This window comes from Tachyglossus aculeatus, chromosome X1, assembly GCF_015852505.1.
Source record: "Tachyglossus aculeatus isolate mTacAcu1 chromosome X1, mTacAcu1.pri, whole genome shotgun sequence".
Taxonomy (NCBI): Eukaryota; Metazoa; Chordata; class Mammalia; order Monotremata; family Tachyglossidae; genus Tachyglossus; species Tachyglossus aculeatus.
In genome coordinates, this window is record NC_052101.1 from 99,371,904 (window position 1) to 99,392,052 (window position 20,149).

At 42.7% G+C, this 20,149-nt stretch overlaps 1 protein-coding gene across 4 annotated transcripts in view; it reads right to left on the minus strand.

Annotated features, from left to right (window-relative positions):
* Nucleotides 1–20,149, minus strand: part of GRM7 (glutamate metabotropic receptor 7) — an 808,167-nt gene that overhangs the window by 487,540 nt on the left and 300,478 nt on the right. The window lies entirely within an intron of this gene.

Sequence of the window (20,149 nt, forward strand, 5' to 3'; positions counted from 1 at the left end):
ATTACCAGGGGCTGCTGAAAGAGATGATACAATGGGCAGTGGCAATATCTCACCTAATTGGGAATGCATCATGGCATGATGTAAATAAAAGGATAGAGACTTTTTGCCATCATGGAAGAGAAGCCTATTTGGTGACCTGTATAAAATATTCGGGGGAAAAGGGTAATTCCAAGTGGTTTCTTTCTCTGTTGGTCTTGTTCCCAGGCCTGCTGATGAGGTGCAAGACTTAATGGGGCAGTTAGACTATCACTACTGTGTCACTTAGGCTCAAAGGGCAAGCAAACACCCAACTCATGTCCTTCTACCTTGTTACGGTAGAAGGAGGAAGCTGAGGAAACTTAGGAAAAGAGAACAATGGGTTTAATATAGTAATTACGGGAAGCAGTTTAGCCTAGTGGAAAGAGCATGGCCCTGGGAGTCAGAGGTCCTAGGTTATAATCCCAGTTCTGCCAACTGCTTGCTATGTGACCTTGGGCAAGTGACTTAACCTCTCTGTGTCTCAGTACTGCTGTTCTCCTTCATATTTAGACTATGAGCCCCATGGGGGACAGGGACTGTGTCCAACCTAATTAACTTGTATCTACCCCAGCACTTAGAAGAGTGTTTGACACATAGTAAGTCCGTAACAAATACCATAAAAAAATCCCAGAAAAGCATCATACAAATTTTAGGAAAAATGCGCATCCTCGAGAGCCAGACAATTAAGAGACACAGTGCATGAGGAAATAAATGGAGTCCCAAAGGTCTATCTATGGACACAAACTGATTAAACACTTAAGGAAATCACTCTGTAAAATCTGAAAGGTAAAATATGTGGGTTTGTGGTGGACAGTGTTCAAATCCAGCATATTCATCCCTTGGCCTGCATTCACCTCCTTTGGTGACAGGAGGGAATATTAAAAATAAGCAAATCTAAATTATAGCTTGGAATAGCTTGAGCAACCACATTGTGCTGCCACTGCATTTCATAGACACTTCATCTTCTCTCAAGCTCACAATGTTAGCCAGGGAAATGGAGAGATGTGCACTGCTCCACCTCTTTTTTACTGTTATTCAGGATTTAAATAAAAATGTTTGGTTTTCAAATTTCAGAAAGTGATACCATTTAAGAATACTTTAATGGCCCATAAAGGTTGTTCTGATGTCAAAATTGCATGGATCATGTCATAAACTCGTATTGATTGCAGAGTTGGAGATTCTCTTCGAATAGCAGATATTCACAATGAAGCAATGAATATTCCCTTAGGCCTGTAAAGACAACTGCTTTTTGTGATGCATGTAGAATATTCATGTAAGAATTGAAACCAGTTTTGCTGAGGAATTTTAATTACTCAGTGCTTTCACAAAGCCTTAGAATAATTTGATGGATAAGGTAACGTTAATACCAAAATTACAAATATAAATCCTGAAATATGCTAATATATCAGAAAAAAGGGAGAATTTTGGTTTTAATTTCCTATTGTTAACTGCATTTTAGCCTTTTATTAAAATAGTATGGCCTGGGAAAGAAAGGGGAAAGGTGGAAACTGGACTCTTTTTTAGCTCTGGCAATAACCAAGCTCACATTGATTGCTTCTGCTTGGCTTCATATTTCTCTACACCTGCAAAGAGATTCTGAATGTTAGAGGAAAGGGATAATAAGGTAATTTTCCATATTCACTGAAGACGTTGTGATCCATTTTGCAGGATTCAGGTTCCAGTCACAGCCCATATCAAAGAACTGTTTTACCTAGTCAGTACCTTCCTTCTCCAATTTCAATTAGCTTATAGACAATTTGATAGGGGGATTGTAACAAGTCTGTTAGGAAGTGAAAACTGAAAGATGTCAATGATCTCTGTTTAAAAACCCATGCTGGTTATCAATTCAGTTTGAACAATCTGTATAGTCATAGCATCACAACTAGGATTTCTAATGATTCAAAATGGTCTCCCTGTTTATATCTGCAGGGTTGCCTGGAATTTGCTTTGGAACAGAATCATGAGTAAGGAGCTCAGAGCTGAATTGGACCCTGGAGTATGTCTCAAAAGGGAAGAAAAACACTGGCACGATGTGGGTGCCAATGTTTGCCTCTTTCATGGGGAAACTGTGGGGGTAGACAAGTCAAGCAGGATTTGAAGAACAAATGCATCAGGAAGAGCCAAAGGGGGAATTTTTTTACATTCCTCCAACCCAATCAGAAGTACTCAGCACTTTTTAGCCCTGCTCAGAACAAACAAGTCTACTTGTCAGAGATCTGGCATGGATAAGAGTGGGCAGAGTGGAAGGAGCGGAGGGCTAGGCAGTCCAAAAAGTTGTGGAAGAAAGGCAGTTGGCTTCACCTTCACAGGTGGGAAGCATGGGGACAAAGGTCCCAAACATCCCCATAGAGATGCTCCTCCTGAGCTACTGCGCTCAGAAATGAGTTGGAACTAGAAATAAGGGAGGAAATGAGGTTCTTAGGGAGAAGTGACGGCATCCCCACCCCCTTCCTCCCACTTCTAGTAGGAAAGCCCAGGGCCAGGCCACAAAGTAGCATAGGTGCTGACTCCGCAGGGGCGAAGGGGCCAATCACCCCAAAGGGTTACCATTCCATTGGACATTAACTTCCTCTACAGTTTTTTGGGCAACACAGGTAGCCACAGCTAGCCTGCTTCACCCACTTGGAGCCAGAGAGGGACATGAGGTAGAGCTAAGATGGCAGCTTTCCATCTTGCCCCTTACCAGGAGGAGGCACTGGAGATTGTAAGCTAGTTGAGGGCAGGGAATGCGTCTTCCAACTCTGTTATATTTGTACTCTCCCAAGCACTTTGTACAGTCCTCTGAACACAGTAAGCACTCAATAAATATGAGTAATTGATTAAGGGAGATGCCACTGCAATTTCTGCTTCTCCCAGGATACTAGGAGCCGGGCACAAGCCGTTTCCCTGGCTTCCGCCCTGTGAGAAGGGGCAGTCTGCCCACCGTGACTCAGCCCAATATATTCAGGCAGACTGGAGGACATCCTGAAGTCTATCTGGGGGTCGCAGCTCTAACGTTGCCATGGTGGTGGTGCACACCCCTTGAGTCTGCACAAGCACTGCTCCTGTTCGGCCAGCAGCCGCAGAAATGAAGCTGGGTCATTTCTGCGGCTGCGGTTGGTGATTCCTGACCCAAAAGCAGCAGTGTCTATCCATTCCCTTAAGGTGTTTGCTGCCACCACAGTAGCCCCGGAGCTCTGACCCCATCCCATCCTTGGTCAATCCCTCAGGCTACCTGGGTGGATTTAAAGGGATGAGGCAGACTGGTGGGTTGAAGGCTCATTCTCACAGGGCTCCAGGGAGGGGTGAGATGAAGCACTCATAGTCACTGCTGGCCCCCACCCCTGCTACTCTCTTTTTCTCTCCTTCCCTTTCTCCTCCATTCCTTCCCTTGCCCCTCATCGATGTACTGTCCCCAAAAGCCCCACCCCCATAGCACCACCCTCAAGTTAACCTCCATGCTCCAAATGACAGGATGGTGCTCCTGCTAATCAGGTTGATTATTTTTGCTCATATATGGTGGTCTTGTTGAGGCCATGTGTTTTGCATTCAATCATATTTATTGAGTGCTTACTGTGTGCAGAGCACTGTACTAAGCGCTTAAGTGTTTTGATTTTCTTTGGACCTCCAGCCCGGGTTTAAACAAGATCCCACAGTATGATATATTTCACTGTTTTCAATTCCTCATTTCCAATTGTTATCTATAATACATTAAAATTTGTCCAAATGTAGGTTTATAAAACCTTTTCAGTGATGGAGGAGGCTTTTTAATCAATGAATGAGTGAGTGGCATTTATAGAGTGTTTACTGTGTGCCAAAGCACTTTACAAAGCCTTGGGAGAGTACAACAGAGTTGGTATACATGTGCCCTGCCTACAAGGAGCTTCCAGCACTTAGAACAATGCTTGGCATATAGTAAGCGCTTAAATACCATTATTATCAAAATCTAGCTTTTTGACTGATCTTATCACATAAACCTGAAATAAGCAGATCGAATAGACACTGAAATGTCTTTGGTACTTTTGTACCAATGGAATTTGCAAAGATTCCAAACTAGATCTGTGTTTTAAATTTGATATAAAAACCTGCCATTATTTCAGGGGCAAATATGTTTCCTCAAACTGGAATACAAACCCCAGAGCTACAATTTGAGATGAACAGATAGCTGGGTGTCTACTTGTAATTCCACTCTCTACTCTTGGCTTTGCCACCATTGGGTCTGAGAGATTCAATCAATCATATATAAGCGCTTACAGTGTGTACAGCACTGTACTTAGCATTTGGGAGAGTCCAAGGTAACAGAGTTGGTAGACACTTTCCCTACCTCACAAGAAGCTTACAGTCTACAGGGGGATACAGACATTAATATAAATGATTAACGGATATGTACATAACTGCTGCGGGGTTGAGGGTGGGATGAATGAAGGGTGCAAATCCATGTGCCAGGGCAATGCAGAAGTGAAAGGAGACATGAGGGCTTAGTGAGTAGGTTGGCATTAGAGGAGAAAAGCATGTGAGCTGAGTTGTAGTAGGAAATCAGTGAGGTGAGGCAGAAGCGGGCAAGGTGACTGAGTGCTTTAAAGCTGATGGTAAGGAGTTTCTGTTTGAAGTGGAGGTGGATGAGCAACTACTGGAGGTTCTTGAGGAGTGGGGAAATATGGACTGAACAGTCTGTAGAAAAATGATCTGGGCAGCAGAGTAAAATTAGGACTGAAGTTGGGGGAGACAGTGGGGACAAAGATCAGCAAGGAGGCTGATGCAGATTCCCAGAGATCAGCATGGACTAGTGGAAAGAGCACAGGCTTGGGAGTCAGAGGACCTGGGTTCTAACCCCGGCTCTACCACTAGTCTGCTGTGGAACCTTGGACAAGTCACTTAACTTCTTTGTGCTTCAGTTTCCTCATCTATAAAATTCATTCAATCAGATTTATTGGGTGCTTAGTGTGTGCAGAGCATTGTACTAAGCGCTTGGAAAGTACAATGGGGAGTCAACGTTTGTTATTCCTTTTACTTTAGACAGTGAGACCCATGTGGGATAGGAACTGTCCAACCTGAATAACTGATATCTACCCCAGATCTTAGAACAATGCCACACAAAATTAATTAATGATGGCGTTTGTTAAGCGCTATGTGCCAAGCACTGTTCTAAGCGCTGGGGGGGGAATACAAGATGATCAGGTTGTCCCTCGTGGGGCTTACAGTCTTAATCCCCATTTTACAGATGAGGAAACTGAGGCCCAGAGAAGTTAAGTGACTTGCCCAAAGGCACACAGCTGACAAGTGGCGGAGCCGGGATTAGAACCCATGGCCTCTGGCTCCCAAGCCCGGGCTCTTTCTGCTGAGCCACGCTGCTTCTCCTAGTGCTTAACAAAAATAAGAATCATAGGGATTATGATTATCATCAATATAGATGGTAAACCAAGAAAATCAAAAGAAGCATATTTAGGTGGGGTGGTTGCTACACCGAAGACTTTAGCTGAGGATTCCTCACCCAAGGGAGAAAGTCCAGTGAGTTACTCTCTTCAGCTACTTCCTGACCCCGGGAGCCAGAAGGTTGGGTCTCAGGAAAGCAGCCTTTCTGACACAGTGAGATTCAGAGATATCCTGGCTTGGTTCCTGACACACATTGAGTACTTAACTTGAACAAAGAAACTTAGATAAGGACTGCCAGAATCTCCTCCCACCACAGCACTCAAGACAACTCCATCTGATAAACCTTTTCTACTTAGAATTATGAACTGGGTGGTGGCTTGGATTTGTGTGTGTGTGTGTGTGTGTGTGTGCGCGTGTGTGTGTGTATGTGTTGTGTGTTGTGTTGCGTATTTTGTTCATGTGTTATTTAAAACCTCATTGTATGGTTTAAAATTATTATCAAGCATTTCCAGTTCAACAATGTCATATAGAAAGAATCCCGTTCAAACACAAACCAAAGCTTCCTTGAATCTTTAAAATGTTGACATAAATCTAACCACCCCACACACCTATGTACCTCTTTCCTTGCATATCATTACTAATTTCAACAGAATCTCTGTAATTGCTAGAATGTGGAAATAACTAAAGGCTTCATGGAAAGCCTATCCATTTGTATATTTTCAAACTGCCTGTGAAACAGGTATCATATATTGAAATCACTTCATATTTGGAGTTTAAATCTATGCTCTTACAACAATAGATGACCCCATATCAATTGCCCTAGACCTGGTTTACTTTAAAATCCAACTAATTTTTTTCTTCAAACCAAGAGCTGTAAATTCCACAAAAGTGAAAAAAAAAATCACCGCTTCTTTTCTTTCTTTTTTCATTCTGATGGATTGGAACAATTTCCATTATTATGGCATACTTCCTATTTTCACCAAAAAAAACACCCAAAAGTGCTTTCTGAGGCAACTCAACCCTTTAATCTTTGCTATTACATTTTAACACAACCAAAAAAAAGCATTTCCAGACAAGATGTTATTACTTTAAAAAAAAATAAATTTCTGAAATTTGTGCATGAAAATACCAGTAACAAATGTCAGAGAGGATGGGTGCTAATCTGCCTATTCTGACACAACCACCTCAGCCTGAAATGATGACTGTAGAACGCTCTCTGAAATTTCCAGTCTTCCCACCCAAAATATGGTATACTCCAGCACCCTGAGCCATATCAGCCCTTCTACCATCTTCTGCCATCTACAATTGCTTAGTATAGAGCTCTGCACACAGAAAGTGCTCAATAAATACAACTGATTGATTGATCAAACACTAATGAACTCATTTGCATCTTCTCACACACTCATGAATATACGCCTGCTCCAATACATTTACTCTGACAGTGTTGAAAATATTTTTATGGTTGGCTCTCTGGCTAGAATGCAAGTTACTTGTGGGTAGGGAACATGCCACTTCTTTATTCTGTACTTCCCCAGCACCAAGGACAGTCCACCGCACCAAATACATAAATGCTGCTACAACTAGTACTACTAACACTATTCATTCATTCAATCATATTTATTGAGCGCTTACTGTGTGCAGAGCATTGTACTAAGCACTTGGGAAGTACAAGTTGGAAACATATAGAGACGGTCCCTACCCAACAGCGGGCTCCCAGTCTAGAAGGGGGAGACAGACAACAAAACAAAACATATTAACAAAATAAAATAGAATAGTAAATATGTACAAGTAAAATAGAGTAATAAATCTGTACAAACATATATACAGGTGCTGTGGGGAGGGGAAGGAGGTGGGGCGGGGAGGTGGCAAGGGGGAGAGGAAGGAGGGGGCTTAGTCTGGGAAGGCCTCCTGGAGGAGGTGAGCTCTCAGTAGGGCTTTGAAGGGAGGAAGAGAGCTAGCTTGGTGGATGTGTGGAAGGAGGGCATTCCAGGCCAGGGGGAGGATGTGGGGTGGGGGTCGACGGCGGGACAGGCGAGAATGAGGCACAGTGAGGAGGTTAGCGGCAGAGGAGCGGAGGGTGTGGGCTGGGCTGTAGAAGGAGAGAAGGAAGGTGAGGTAGGAGGGGGCGAGGTGATGGAGAGCCTTGAAGCCGAGAGTGAGGAGTTTTTGCCTGATGCGTAGGTTGATTGGTAGCCACTGGAGATTTTTGAGGAGGGGAGTAACATGCCCAGAGAGTTTCTGCACAAAGATGATCCAGGCAGCAGCGTGAAGTATAGATTGAAGTGGGGAGAGACAGGGGGATGGGAGATCAAAGAGGAGGCTGATACAGTAATCCAGTCGGGATAGGATGAGAGATTGAGCCAGCAGGGTAGCTGTTTGGATGGAGAGGAAAGGGCGGATCTTGGTGATGTTACAGGGTGAGATCGGCAGGTTTTGGTAACAAATTCGTTGTGAGGGTGAACGAGAGAGCAGAGTTGAGGATGACCCCAAGGTTGCGGGCTTGTGAGACGGGAAGGATGGTAGTGCCGTCAACAGTGATGGGAAAGTCAGGGAGAGGGCAGGGTTTGGGAGGGAAGACAAGGAGTTCAGTCTTGGACATGTTGAGTTTCAGGTGGCGGGCAGACATCCAGATGGAGATGTCCTGAAGGCAGGAGGAGATACGAGCCTGGAGGGAGGGAGAGAGAGCAGGGGCAGAGATGTAGATTTGGGTGTCATCCGCGTAGAGATGATAGCTGAAGCCATGAGAGTGAATGAGTTCACCAAGGGAGTGAGTGTAGAGAACAGAAGGGGACCAAGAACTGACCCTTGAGGAACCCCTACATTAAGGGGATGGGTGGGGGAGGAGAAGCCCACAAAAGAGACTGAGAATGAATGGCTGGAGAGATAAGAGAACCAGGAGAGGACAGAGTCTGTGAAGCCAAGGTTGGATAGCGTGTTGAGGAGAAGGGGGTGGTCCACAGTGTCAAAGGCACTACTATCATCATCATCAATCGTATTTATTGAGCGCTTACTATGTGCAGAGCACTGTACTAAGCGCTTGGGAAGTACAAATTGGCAACATATAGAGACAGTCCCTACCCAACAGTGGGCTCACAGTCTAAAAGGGGAAGACAGAGAACAAAACCAAACATAATAACAAAATAAAATAAATAGAATAGATATGTACAAGTAAAATAGAGTAATAAATATGTACAAACATATATACATATATACAGGTGCTGTGGGGAAGGGAAGGAGGTAAGAAGGGGGGGATGGAGAGGGGGACGAGGGGGAGAGGAAGGAAGGGGCTCAGTCTGGGAAGGCCTCTTGGAGGAGGTGAGCTCTCAATAGGGCCTTGAAGGGAGGAAGAGAGCTAGCTTGGTGGATGGGCAGAGGGAGGGCATTCCAGGCCCGGGGGATGACGTGGGCCGGGGGCCGATGGCGGGACAGGCGAGAACAAGGTACGGTGAGTAGTAGCACTACTACTGCTAACTACTACTACTAACACTACTACTATGAGCGGGAACATTGATCCTTCCTCTCCCCCCATCCGCCTCTCCATCCCCCCATCTTACCTCCTTCCCTTCCCCACAGCACCTGTATATATGTATATATGTTTGTACATATTTATTACTCTATTTATTTATTTATTTTACTTGTACATATCTATTCTACTTATTTTATTTTGTTAGTATATTTGGTTTTGTTCTCTGTCTCCCCCTTTTAGACTGTGAGCCCACTGTTGGGTAGGGACTGTCTCTATATGTTGCCAACTTGTACTTCCCAAGCGCTTAGTACAGTGCTCTGCACACAGTAAGCGCTCAATAAATACGATTGATGATGATGATCACAACAGTGATCAGGGCAGAAAGTTGCTCCAATGAAATACATGCTCCAGTGAAAGGAATTTCCAGCTGTGTCCAACTTGTTTATTAAATTCAATGGAGAACTCTCTCTGCATTTTCAGTCATTCCACTATTGTGTTCAATGAAATGGGAAAGAAACCTTAGCGGTCCCTGGCTATGCCAATGGATTTCTGTAAAATACAAATCCCTAAGTTTCAAAATCATATCTACTTCTGGCTTTCCCCCAAATTATGAGTGCCCTAGAAATTATTTCTTTTCTTATTCTTATTCACATGTGAGAATCATTTTGGGGGCAAAATTCCACCCTCATTCCTTTCTACAGTCTTAGTTTGAAGCAAATATTTATGATTAACCATAAAACTTAAAAATAGAACTTTATTGTAATGTAAATTCTACTGAAGCAGATTCCAAGAGGCTGACATGAAGAACTTCAGCAATACTAAAGCAGATGAATGAGAAGGGCAATTGAGCTTGCAAAGGAAAGGTGTTAAAATTAAATATGAAGTGTTTTATTCCACTGCCATCTTTGAAAATGAAGGATGAATGTATATGCACTTAAAAGCCAGCTAACACAGTTGTGAGGGGCTTTTTTCTTCAGATCAAAAGCTGTAAATTCCACAGAATCCATATATATTTGTACACATATACACACACACATACACTCACTGTTCTGTGATAACATGTGTTCTCATTACACCAGTTAGATATAACACGAATGAAGATTTAGTAAACATTTTCCCACAACATGAAAACATGAGGCTATTTGGCTGTGGCACAATCCGCAAGTTGGTGCAAGAAGATAAGGTGTAGGAAGAAAGGGTTGTGCACATTAATCTATCAATGGTATGTATTAAGCCCTATACTAAGAGTTTGGGAGAATACAATAGAATTGGTAGACACCAACCCTGCCCACAAAGAGCTTATAGTCTAGAGGATTGCACATTTCACTGGTGAAAGTGCTGAAGCAGCAGTGCTGAGGGAAATACAGAGTGGAAATGAGACCTATCAGGGAAGGACTCTGGGAGACCATATGATTTCAGACGGACCTTGAAGTTGGGGAGAGCAATAGTCCGCCAGTTGTGAAGGGAAAGGTCATTGCCAGCAGAAAGGGAGAGCATGAGCTAGAGGATGGTATCAAGAGAGACAAGAACAATGTACGACGAGTAGGTTATCTTCCTTCAAAAACATCCACTCCTATGTTACAGGAGAACAAAGTGCATATTTAGGTTGAGATCGCCTATCGAAAATGATGCACGACCCTTTGTCCTGAGCCTTCAGGACTCTCGATTGATTATAATGATGATTATAATGATAGTGGCTTGATCAGTTCCACTCACACTCTCTCATCCCTGCCAAGTGTGTTCCTGCTGCTGGAAGCAGCACATCACAAAATATACAGGAGCGTTGTTTTTTGTTGGTTTTTTTTTTTTTTTTACATGCAGCCCATTTATGGCCGAAGTGACTGCAGCACGGTGTTGATGCTGTTACATAGCACTACGATCCAGCGGGAAATTGTCTTGGCAGCCATTGTAGTCTGCGGCCTAGTGGAAAGACTGTAGGCCTGGAAGTCAGGACTCCTGGGTTCTGTCCTAGCATGCTACCGACCTGTTGCATGACATTGCTCATGTCATTTAACTTCTCTGTATTTCAGTGCCTTCATCTGTAAAATAGGGATGAAATACCTTATCTTCCTATTTCATAGGGACAGACCTTGTGCCTGATCTAATTATATCTAATTCAGTGCTTAGCATAGTGCTAGGCACACAGTATTTAATACATACCATCATTATTGTTATATCAGGCAGTTATTTTTCAGGATTTCTGTTTGGTCACTCTACCTTGGAGAATACCTAATTACTTTTTTTGCTGGGAAGCTTCACTGCTGATGGAATACCCCAGCCAACTTTCCTCCTTTACCAGAGTTTGAACTAGAACCCACATCTCCTGATTCCCAGAACTGTGCTTTTCCAAACATGGGTCTGTGTGATATAGAAAATCTAGGACATTCAGGCATTTCTTCATCATATACCTATTTGTAGGCCTTAGATTCACAGATTAGATTTTACTTTAAACAAGTTGGCCAGCTTCCTAGGGATATAGTTTGGCATGCTCTGCACACAGTAAGTGCTCAATAAATATGATTGAATGAATTTACCTTTGATGAAAGAGAGAAGTGGAAAGGTGTCGCTCTTGTAAGCTCATATGGGACTCATGCCCTCAGAAGAGAACAATAACAATCAAAATATTGAAAAACAAGATCTTGTAAAAAGGTTGAATAAATTGATGTTGTTTGGCCTAGAGAAGTCTGACCTAATAATTGTGTTCAGAAATTTGATTTTTTTTCCCTGGGAGAAAGCTGACCACTGGTTGGCTTCTATCAAGGGCTGAACAAGAGGAAGTGATTTTAAATTGTAGCAGGAAAGATTTTCTTGGGGCATAAGGAAATACATTCAGTTACCCTATGTTTTCGCAGAATCCCACATTAAAGAAAAGTCACTTTGTAGCACTCACGTCTGTCCAATGCCATCTCTTCCAACTGTATCGAGAGATGCACATCACAAAGAATGTCCCCTAATTCTGCCATCACATTTTAGCTAAGCCATGGAGTAAAAATTCCTGTTCTGGCTGAACTGACTGTATTTGATAATCAGGCTGCTAAAACATTGGACCCGGCTTCTGAGAAAGAGAATAGGGTGCTTCTGTTCCTGGAGAACTTTAAGTAAAGAATGCACAACCATATGTCCTGGATGGCAAGTGGTTTGGTTATTCATTTGCCTAGAAGCCGGTGGCTAGGTGATTATTTCTCATGGTCCAAGTCCAGCCTTAAACACTCATAATTCTGGTAGTATTTTGTAAGAAGACATTTTGAGTCCCCTTTTCAGTCTTGAGTTTACTCTGACTGAATCCCCGTGCAAGTTATTTGGGCTCAGTTCATGAGTGATCAATTAAAATGAGCTAAGACAAAAATGCATCTTAAAACAAAATAAAGTTTAGTCCTGATTTCCACTGACCATCTTAACAAAATACAGACACGGTGGTAGTATGCCTAATCTCAGAATCTTCAACAAAGCAAATACATACATTTCTTAAGTGCAGACAATATGGTAGGGTATGTCACTCTCACGTTGATGTTTTCAGCAGCATTTGCACACATAGATAATCCTTTTTTGCCTTAGCTCTACCCTCTTCTCTGCCAGGCAAAACGATTTCTCTTCCCTTATTGACACCCATGCCCATCACCCTGTCAGCTGTTCTGAACATTGAACTCTCTCCTCAGTTCCCCTGTTCCTCCCTCTCCCCCATCCCCCACCCTCAATGATCTGGCCACCTTCTTCATTAGGAAAATTAATAGCAGCAGGTATGAACTCCCCAATGTCACCCCTTCCCCTTTTCCATCCCCCCTGTTCTCGACCCTCTCCTCTACTTTTCCATCTTTCCCAGCAGTATCTTCAGAAAAGATCTCCTCCCTCGTCTCAGGTGTCACCCCCTCCACCTGTGCTTCTGACCCCATTCCCTCTCACCTTATAAAAACTCACCCCTTCCCTCCTCCCCTCCTTAACTTCCATCTTAAACTGCTCACTCTTCAACAGCTTCTTCCCCTCTGCCTTCAAACATGCCCATGTCTCCCCACCTTAAAAAACCCTCCCTTGACCCCACTGCCCCCTCCAGTTATCACCCCATCTCCCTCCTACCCTTCCTTTCCAAACACCTAGAGAGAGTTGTCTTCACTCGCTGCCTCAAATGCCTCTCCTCCAACTCTCTCCTGGACCCCCCTTGATTCTGGCTTCTGGCCCCTCCACTCCACCAAAACTGCCCTCTCAAAGATCACCAATGACCTCCTTCTTGCCAAATCCAACAGCTCCTAATCTAGCCTAATCTTCCTCGACCTCTCAGCTGCCTTTGACACTGTTGACCATCCCCTTCTCCTCAACGTGTTATCCTCTCCTGGTTTTCTTCACCTCTCTGGCTGTTCATTCTCAATCTCCTTTGCGGGCTCTTCCTCCCACACCCATCCCCTAACTGTAGGGGTTCCTTAAGTGTCAGTTCTTGGTCCCCTTCTGTTCTCCATCTATACTCATTCATTTGTTGATCTCAATTGCTCCCATGGCTTCAACTATCATCTCTACTCGGATGATACCCAAATCGACATCTCCTCCCCTGTTCTCTCTCCCCTACTGCTGGCTTGTATCTCCTCCTGCCTTCAGAACATCTCCACCTGGATGTCCTGCTGCCACCCTAAACTCAACATGTCCAAAACTGAGCTCCTTATCTTCCCTCCCAAACCCTGTCCTTTCCCTGACTTTCCCATCACTGTGGATGGCACTACCATTCTTCCTGTCTCACAAGCCCACAACCTCGGTGTCATCCTTGACTCCGCTCTCTCATTCACTCCACATATCCAATCCATCACCAATACCTGCCAGTCTCACCTTCACAACATCGCCAAGATCCACCCTTTCCTCTCCATCCAAACCGCTACCTTCTGAGTACAATCACTCATCATATCCTGACTGGATTACCACATCCTTTCTGATCTCCCAATCTCCTGTCTCTCCCCGCTTCAGTCTATACTTCACTCTGCTGCCTGGATTATCTTTGTGCAGAAAAATGCTCTGGGCATGTCACTTCCCTTCTCAAAATTATCCAGTGGCTGCCTGTCAACCTACAAATCAAGCAAAAACTCACTCTCGGCTTCAAGGCTCTCCATCACCTCGCCCCCTCCTACCTCACCTCCCTTCTCTCCTTCTACAGCCCAGCCCACACACTCCACTCCTCTGTTGCTAACCTCCTCACTGTGCCTCATTCTCGCCTGTCCCGCCGTCGAGCCCTGGCCCTCGTCCTACCTCTGGCCTGGAATGCCCTCCTTCCTCACATCGCCAAACTAGCACACTTACCCCTTTCAAAGCCCTACTGAAAGCTCACCTCCTCCAGGAGGCCTTCCCAGACTGAGTCCCCTTTTTCTTCTGCTCCTCCTACCCTCTCCATCACCCCTACTCCCTCCCTCTGATCTCCCCTCCCTGCCCCACAGGACTTGCGTGCATATGTACATATTTATTATTCTATTTATTTTATTAATGATGTGTATATATCTATAATTTTATTTCTTTATATGGATGCTATTGATGGCTATCTACTTGTTTTGTTTTGTTTTCTGTCTCTCCACTTCTAGACAGTGATCCCGTTGCTGAAAAGGGATTATCTCTATTTGTTGCTGAACTGTACTTTCCAAGCACTTAATACAGTGCTCTGCACACAGTAAGTGCTCAACAAATACTACTGAATGAACATTATCTTTGATAGAGAGCTGCATCTCATAAGCGCTTAGTACAGTGCTCTGCACACATTAAGCACTCAAATATGATTGAATGAATGAATGCATTTTCAAAGATGATGTTACTAATGGTGAGATCCTGGCAGCGCGAGCAAGTGTGGCAGAATGATGGGTAACTAATAGGGCCTACCACAGTGTTTCTCATAAAGAGAGATTCTGCCATTTGCCTGCCATGTAACCTTGGACAAGTCATTTCACTTTTCTATGTCTCAGGTTCCTCACTGCAAAATGGGGATTAAATACCTGTTATCACTCCCATTTGTACTGGGAGCCCCATGTGGGACAGGGACTGTGACCAATCTGATTACCTTGTATCTACCCCAGGACTTAGTATATAGTAAGTGCTTAGCAAGTATTATTAGTAGTAGTAATGGTCTGGTCTCTCTGCTCTAGTGGTCTCCCAACATTGCGCTACTACACTGCATTGTTTGAAACTCTGGGGTCAGATTAACATGCCCTCTATGTCTCACTGTTTTTAAACTTTTAGTACAAGGTTCTTCATGTAAAAACAACCAGGGTTATCAAGCCTCTCTCTTTGATATGTAAACTGATTATTCCCTGAATTTATTCATTTTTTGACATGCTGAGACAAGTTTAGTTTTCAGCATTTCAGTATTCCCCTTGTAACAGTTAATGAGGCATCACTAATTCCTACAAGGAATCAGAGGTACACTTGCATATTAATCATTCAAAGAAAGGAAGGAGGAACCAAATCGATATTTGTATGCTTAATCTATGAGGCATATATCTCAAATCCCTCATAAACTGAAAAATAATGGTCTTGTTGGTAATTTTTTTCAGGCCTTATGTTGCATTATTATTTCCATTTAAATAGAAAACATTAAGATACTGAACCAGAACAGAAAATCAATTATAAATATTAAAGCAGAAAGAAAAAGCCAGCAAGCCACCAACAAGGGGCAATACAGTTAGTTAGTTCACATGCAAATCGATAGGAAAATCCAAAGAAAGTTATGATGTGGGAGGGTTCCATTTGAAGGGACACTACTGGCCCATTTGCCATCTTATTTTCTTCCTTACTTCAATCCTAGTACTTCAGCCCTCTTCAAAAGGGGCTTCCTTTTGGTAATGCTGAAGTGTTTCTCTTACATTTCAACAACAACAAAATAATAATGGTATTTGTTAAGTGCTAACTGTGTGCAAATTACTGTATTAATCTCTGGGGTTGCCACAAAATAATCAGCTCCCACATAGGGCTTACAGTATGCATAGGAGGGAGACTAGGAATTGATTCCCCATTTAGCAGATGAGGGAACTGAGGCACAGAGAAGTGAAGTGAGTTGCCCAAGGTACACAGCAGGCAAATGGCAGAGCCTGGATTGGAACCCAGGTCCTCTGACACCCAGACCCATGCTCTTTTTTCAAATGGTGTTACCTATAAACTTTAAAATGAAATTAGACTTCAACTCTCATCTACACTGAGACACCAACACTGGCAATCATATACTTTAGGTCTTTAAATCTATGAGCCTGCTTGCCTTGGCTATTTCTGGTGGCAGTATTTCTTTTGGCTCCAATTCATAAGATTTCCTCGGATCTTTGGACAATCAATCATATTCATTGAGTATTTATTGTGTGCAGAGCACTGTACTAAGCACTTGGAAGAGTACAGTACAACAGAGTTGATAGACATATCCAGCACTTAGAACAGTGCTTGGCACATTGTAAGCACTTAAATACCATCATTATTATTATTCCTTGCTCACACTGAATTTACAGTCTAGAGGGAACAATAGAGGGCAAACTACATTTTGAGAATTGAACATATCCAGGTAATTTGCTAGTGTAGGCCCAACTTTAGTATGAAAGCACAAACCGTCATGATCCTTAAAGAAACTAGATTAGATTTTCCAGGATCAGCTATGTCTTGGTTACACAAGTACCTGAGTTACATGTCCTGACATTTAAATACACATCCCTCTCATTAGCCTGTAAACTCCTTGAGGGCAGGGATCATTTCTTCAAACTCTCTAGTACTCTCCCAAGTGTTTAATACAGGGCTCTGTGCATTGTAGGTGCTTAATAAATGTTATTGATTGATTATTGAAAGGGTGTCTACCTATAGCACCAAATGCACAGATTTCAAGAATTTTGTGCAAAGTTTAATTGGCATCTCAATTGCCCTTGGACATGATTCATCAGTCCATTCTGTGAAGCACCATCATCAGCACTGTCCTAAAGATCAAAGCATCTACAAAGGCTCTTGGTAATGCTGTATTGTTCTCATCTAAGTGGCATCAAGTTAAGTCAAGTAATGTACAGAAAATTCTGGCCAAACGATATCTAAATCAAACTGTGCAGTTGATTTTCACTTAGTCAACTAAACATGAAAAGAGAGTCTCCTAAAGAAAGTTATACATTAGTGGCCAATTTTGAGTGACTTCCAAAAGCAATCCCCCAAACTTTCAATGATATATCCAACAAAAGAGCCTTCTAATCTTTGCAAATTGCTGGTAATGACTGCATTACAACATTCTGTCATCATTCCTGCTTTTCCAGATTAACTCATAGATGTATTACCTACAAGCATTTAGGAGAAACAAAGAAATATATCACAATATGTTACGAATGTCACCTGCTCACTAAAGCATCCACATAAAATCCATAATATCTATTAAAATGGAACAATACAGTTGTCTTATTTTAAAACGTTTAGGTCCCTCCATCATTTACAGTATTTACTGAGGGCCTACTGTACTAGGTCACCTGGAACCGTACATCAGAAGTAAATGACTTGGTCCCTACCCTATCCTAAAAGAGCTTAAAATTTAATGGGGGTGGGGTGGGGTTAGTAAGCTATCATGGATGTATAATTATACTACAGACTTAATCCAGGTTAAAGCCACTCCGTGATACAAACAACCATTATTATTTGATACTCTACCCCTAGCAACAGACCATTGTTGAGTAGGGACCGTCTCTATATGTTACTGACTTGCACTTCCCAAGCACTTACTACAGTGCTCTGCACACAGTAAGCGCTCAATAAATATGATTGAATGAATGAATGAACAGCCACCTCATAATACAATCACCTCATGACTTCAATCTATATTCTCTATGGTATACAAATACCTAAGTGCTCTGATGCTCTTGATGAGCATTATAGGTAAGGAAATTCCTCCCCACCTCCTTCCCATAAATGCTAAGATTAAGCATTCAACAATGGATTTTGGAGAAAGCTTAGTCCACTGTATATCAAACTTCCAAAGCATAGAAGAGATCCCTGAGTAAAGAAATTATTGAATCCCAGTTCAGAGGTATTTATTGAACCCATTGTGTGCTGAACACTTTACTAAGCACTTCATCAAGCAGCAGCATCAGTGGTATTTATTGAGTGACTATGATGTGTAGAGCGTTGTATTAAGCACTTGGGAGAGTACAATATAACAGACTTAGCAGACACATTCCTAGCCCACAATGAACTTACAGTCTAATGGGGGAGACAGACATAATAAATTGCAGATATATACATAAGTGTTGTGGGGCTGTGGGTAAAACTAATATTAAGTGCTTAAACGTATAGATCCAAGTATATAATCACTGCAAAAGGGAAAGCAAGCAGGAGAAATAAGGCATTAGTTAGGGAAGGCCTTTTGAAGGAGATTAATTATTGGTATTTGTTGAGTGCTTACTGTGTGCAGAACACCGTACTAAGGACTTGGGAAAGTATAATACAACATAGTAGACATGTTTCCTCCTCACAATGAGCTTACAGTCTAGAGGGGGAGATGAATATTCATATAAATTAATTAATTACAGCTGTGAACCTAAGCAATATAGCACTGAAAGTTGGATGAATATCAAGTGCTTATGGGGAAAAGGAGAGTCATTCAATCTTATTTATTGAGCACTTACTGTGTGCAGAGCACTGTACTAAGAGCTTGGGAAGCACAATTCAGCAATGAAGAGAGACAATCCCTGCCCACACCGGGCTTACAGTCTAGAAGATATGGTTTTAGTAAAAATTTGAAGGAAGGGATAGTGGTGGTCTGAGAGATATAAAAGGAGGAATTCCAGGCCAGAGGGAAGATGTGGACAAGAGGTCAGCAGCGAGATAGTTGAGATCAAGTTTCGGTAGGTTGGTTGGCATTACAAGATTGAAGAGTTTGGGCTCAATTGTAGTCAGAAATCAGCTAGGTATGGTAGGAGGGAAATAGATGATTGACTGCTTTAAAGTCTATAATAAGGGGTTTTTCTTTGGTATGGAGATGGATGGGCAACAATTGGAGGCTTTTGGAGGAGTGAGGGAAAAAGGGTTTTTTTTTTTAGAAAAATGATCTGGGCAGCAGAGTCAAGAATGGACTGGAGTAGGGAGAGAAAGGAGGCAGAGTGGTCAGCAAGGAGGCAGATTTAGTAGTCAAGGCTGGATCAGCATGATAACATTTTGGACAGAAGTGAAAGGGTGGAAACTAAAGATATTGTGAAGGTAGAACTGACAGGTTTTGGTGACAAATTGAATATGTGGGTTGAATGAGAGAAATGACTTGAAAATAATGTCAAGGCTGTAATAATAATAACAATAATAATAATAATAATAATAATAATAATAATGTTGGTAATTGTTAAGTGCTTACTATGTGCCAAGCACTGTTCTAAGCACTCAGGCAGATACAAGGTAAGCAGGTTGTCCCATGTGGGACAGCCCACAGTCTTCATCCCCATTTTACAGATGAGGTAAGAGGCACAGAGAAGTTAAGTGACTTGCCCAAAGTCACACAGCAGACAAGTGGCAGAGCCGGGGTTAGAACCCATGACCTCTGACTCCCAAGCCTGGGATCTTTCCACTGAGCCATGCTGCTTCTCTAGGCAAGATGGTTGCATTGTCTACAATTATAAGGAAGAGTCAATGAAAGTACACAGTTTGGGTGGGTTGAGGAGTTCTATTTTAGATGTGCTAAATTTGAGGTGTCGGTGAGACGTTCAGGTAGCGATATCCTGAAGGCAGGTGGAGTTGCGAGACTGAAGAGAAGGAAAGAGGTTGCGGCTGGAAAGGTAGATTTGTGAAGTATTCATTTGTTCATTCATTCATTCTATCATATTTATTGAGCACTCCATGTTTGCAAAGCACTGTAGTAAGCACTTGGGAGAGTACACTACAACAATAGACACAATCCCTGCCCACAATGAGCTAACAGTCTAGAGGGGTTTTCTATGTGGTGCTTTTAATACCAAAACAGCTTCCATTAATTAGTTATTTAGATTAATTAGTTATCATCAAGTACAGGATAGTACTTGAAATCATTGGCGCAAGTGAGGTCTCTAAGGAGTGGGTGTAGTTGGAGAATATGTTGCCAATTTGTACTTCCCAAGCACTTAGCACAGTGCTCTGCACACAGTAAGTGCTCAATAAATACGATTGAATGAATGAATAGGGGGGCACACAGAACTGAGCCTTGAGGGATGCCTACAGTTAAAAGGTGGGAGACAGAATAGGAGCCTATGAAAGAGCCTGAGAATGAACAAAGAGAAAGGAGAACCAGGAGAGGAGAGTATCAGTGAAGCCAAGGTTGGATAATGAATCTGGCAAGAAGGTGATCATTGGTGACCTTGGAGATGGCAGTTTCTGTGGAGTGAAGTG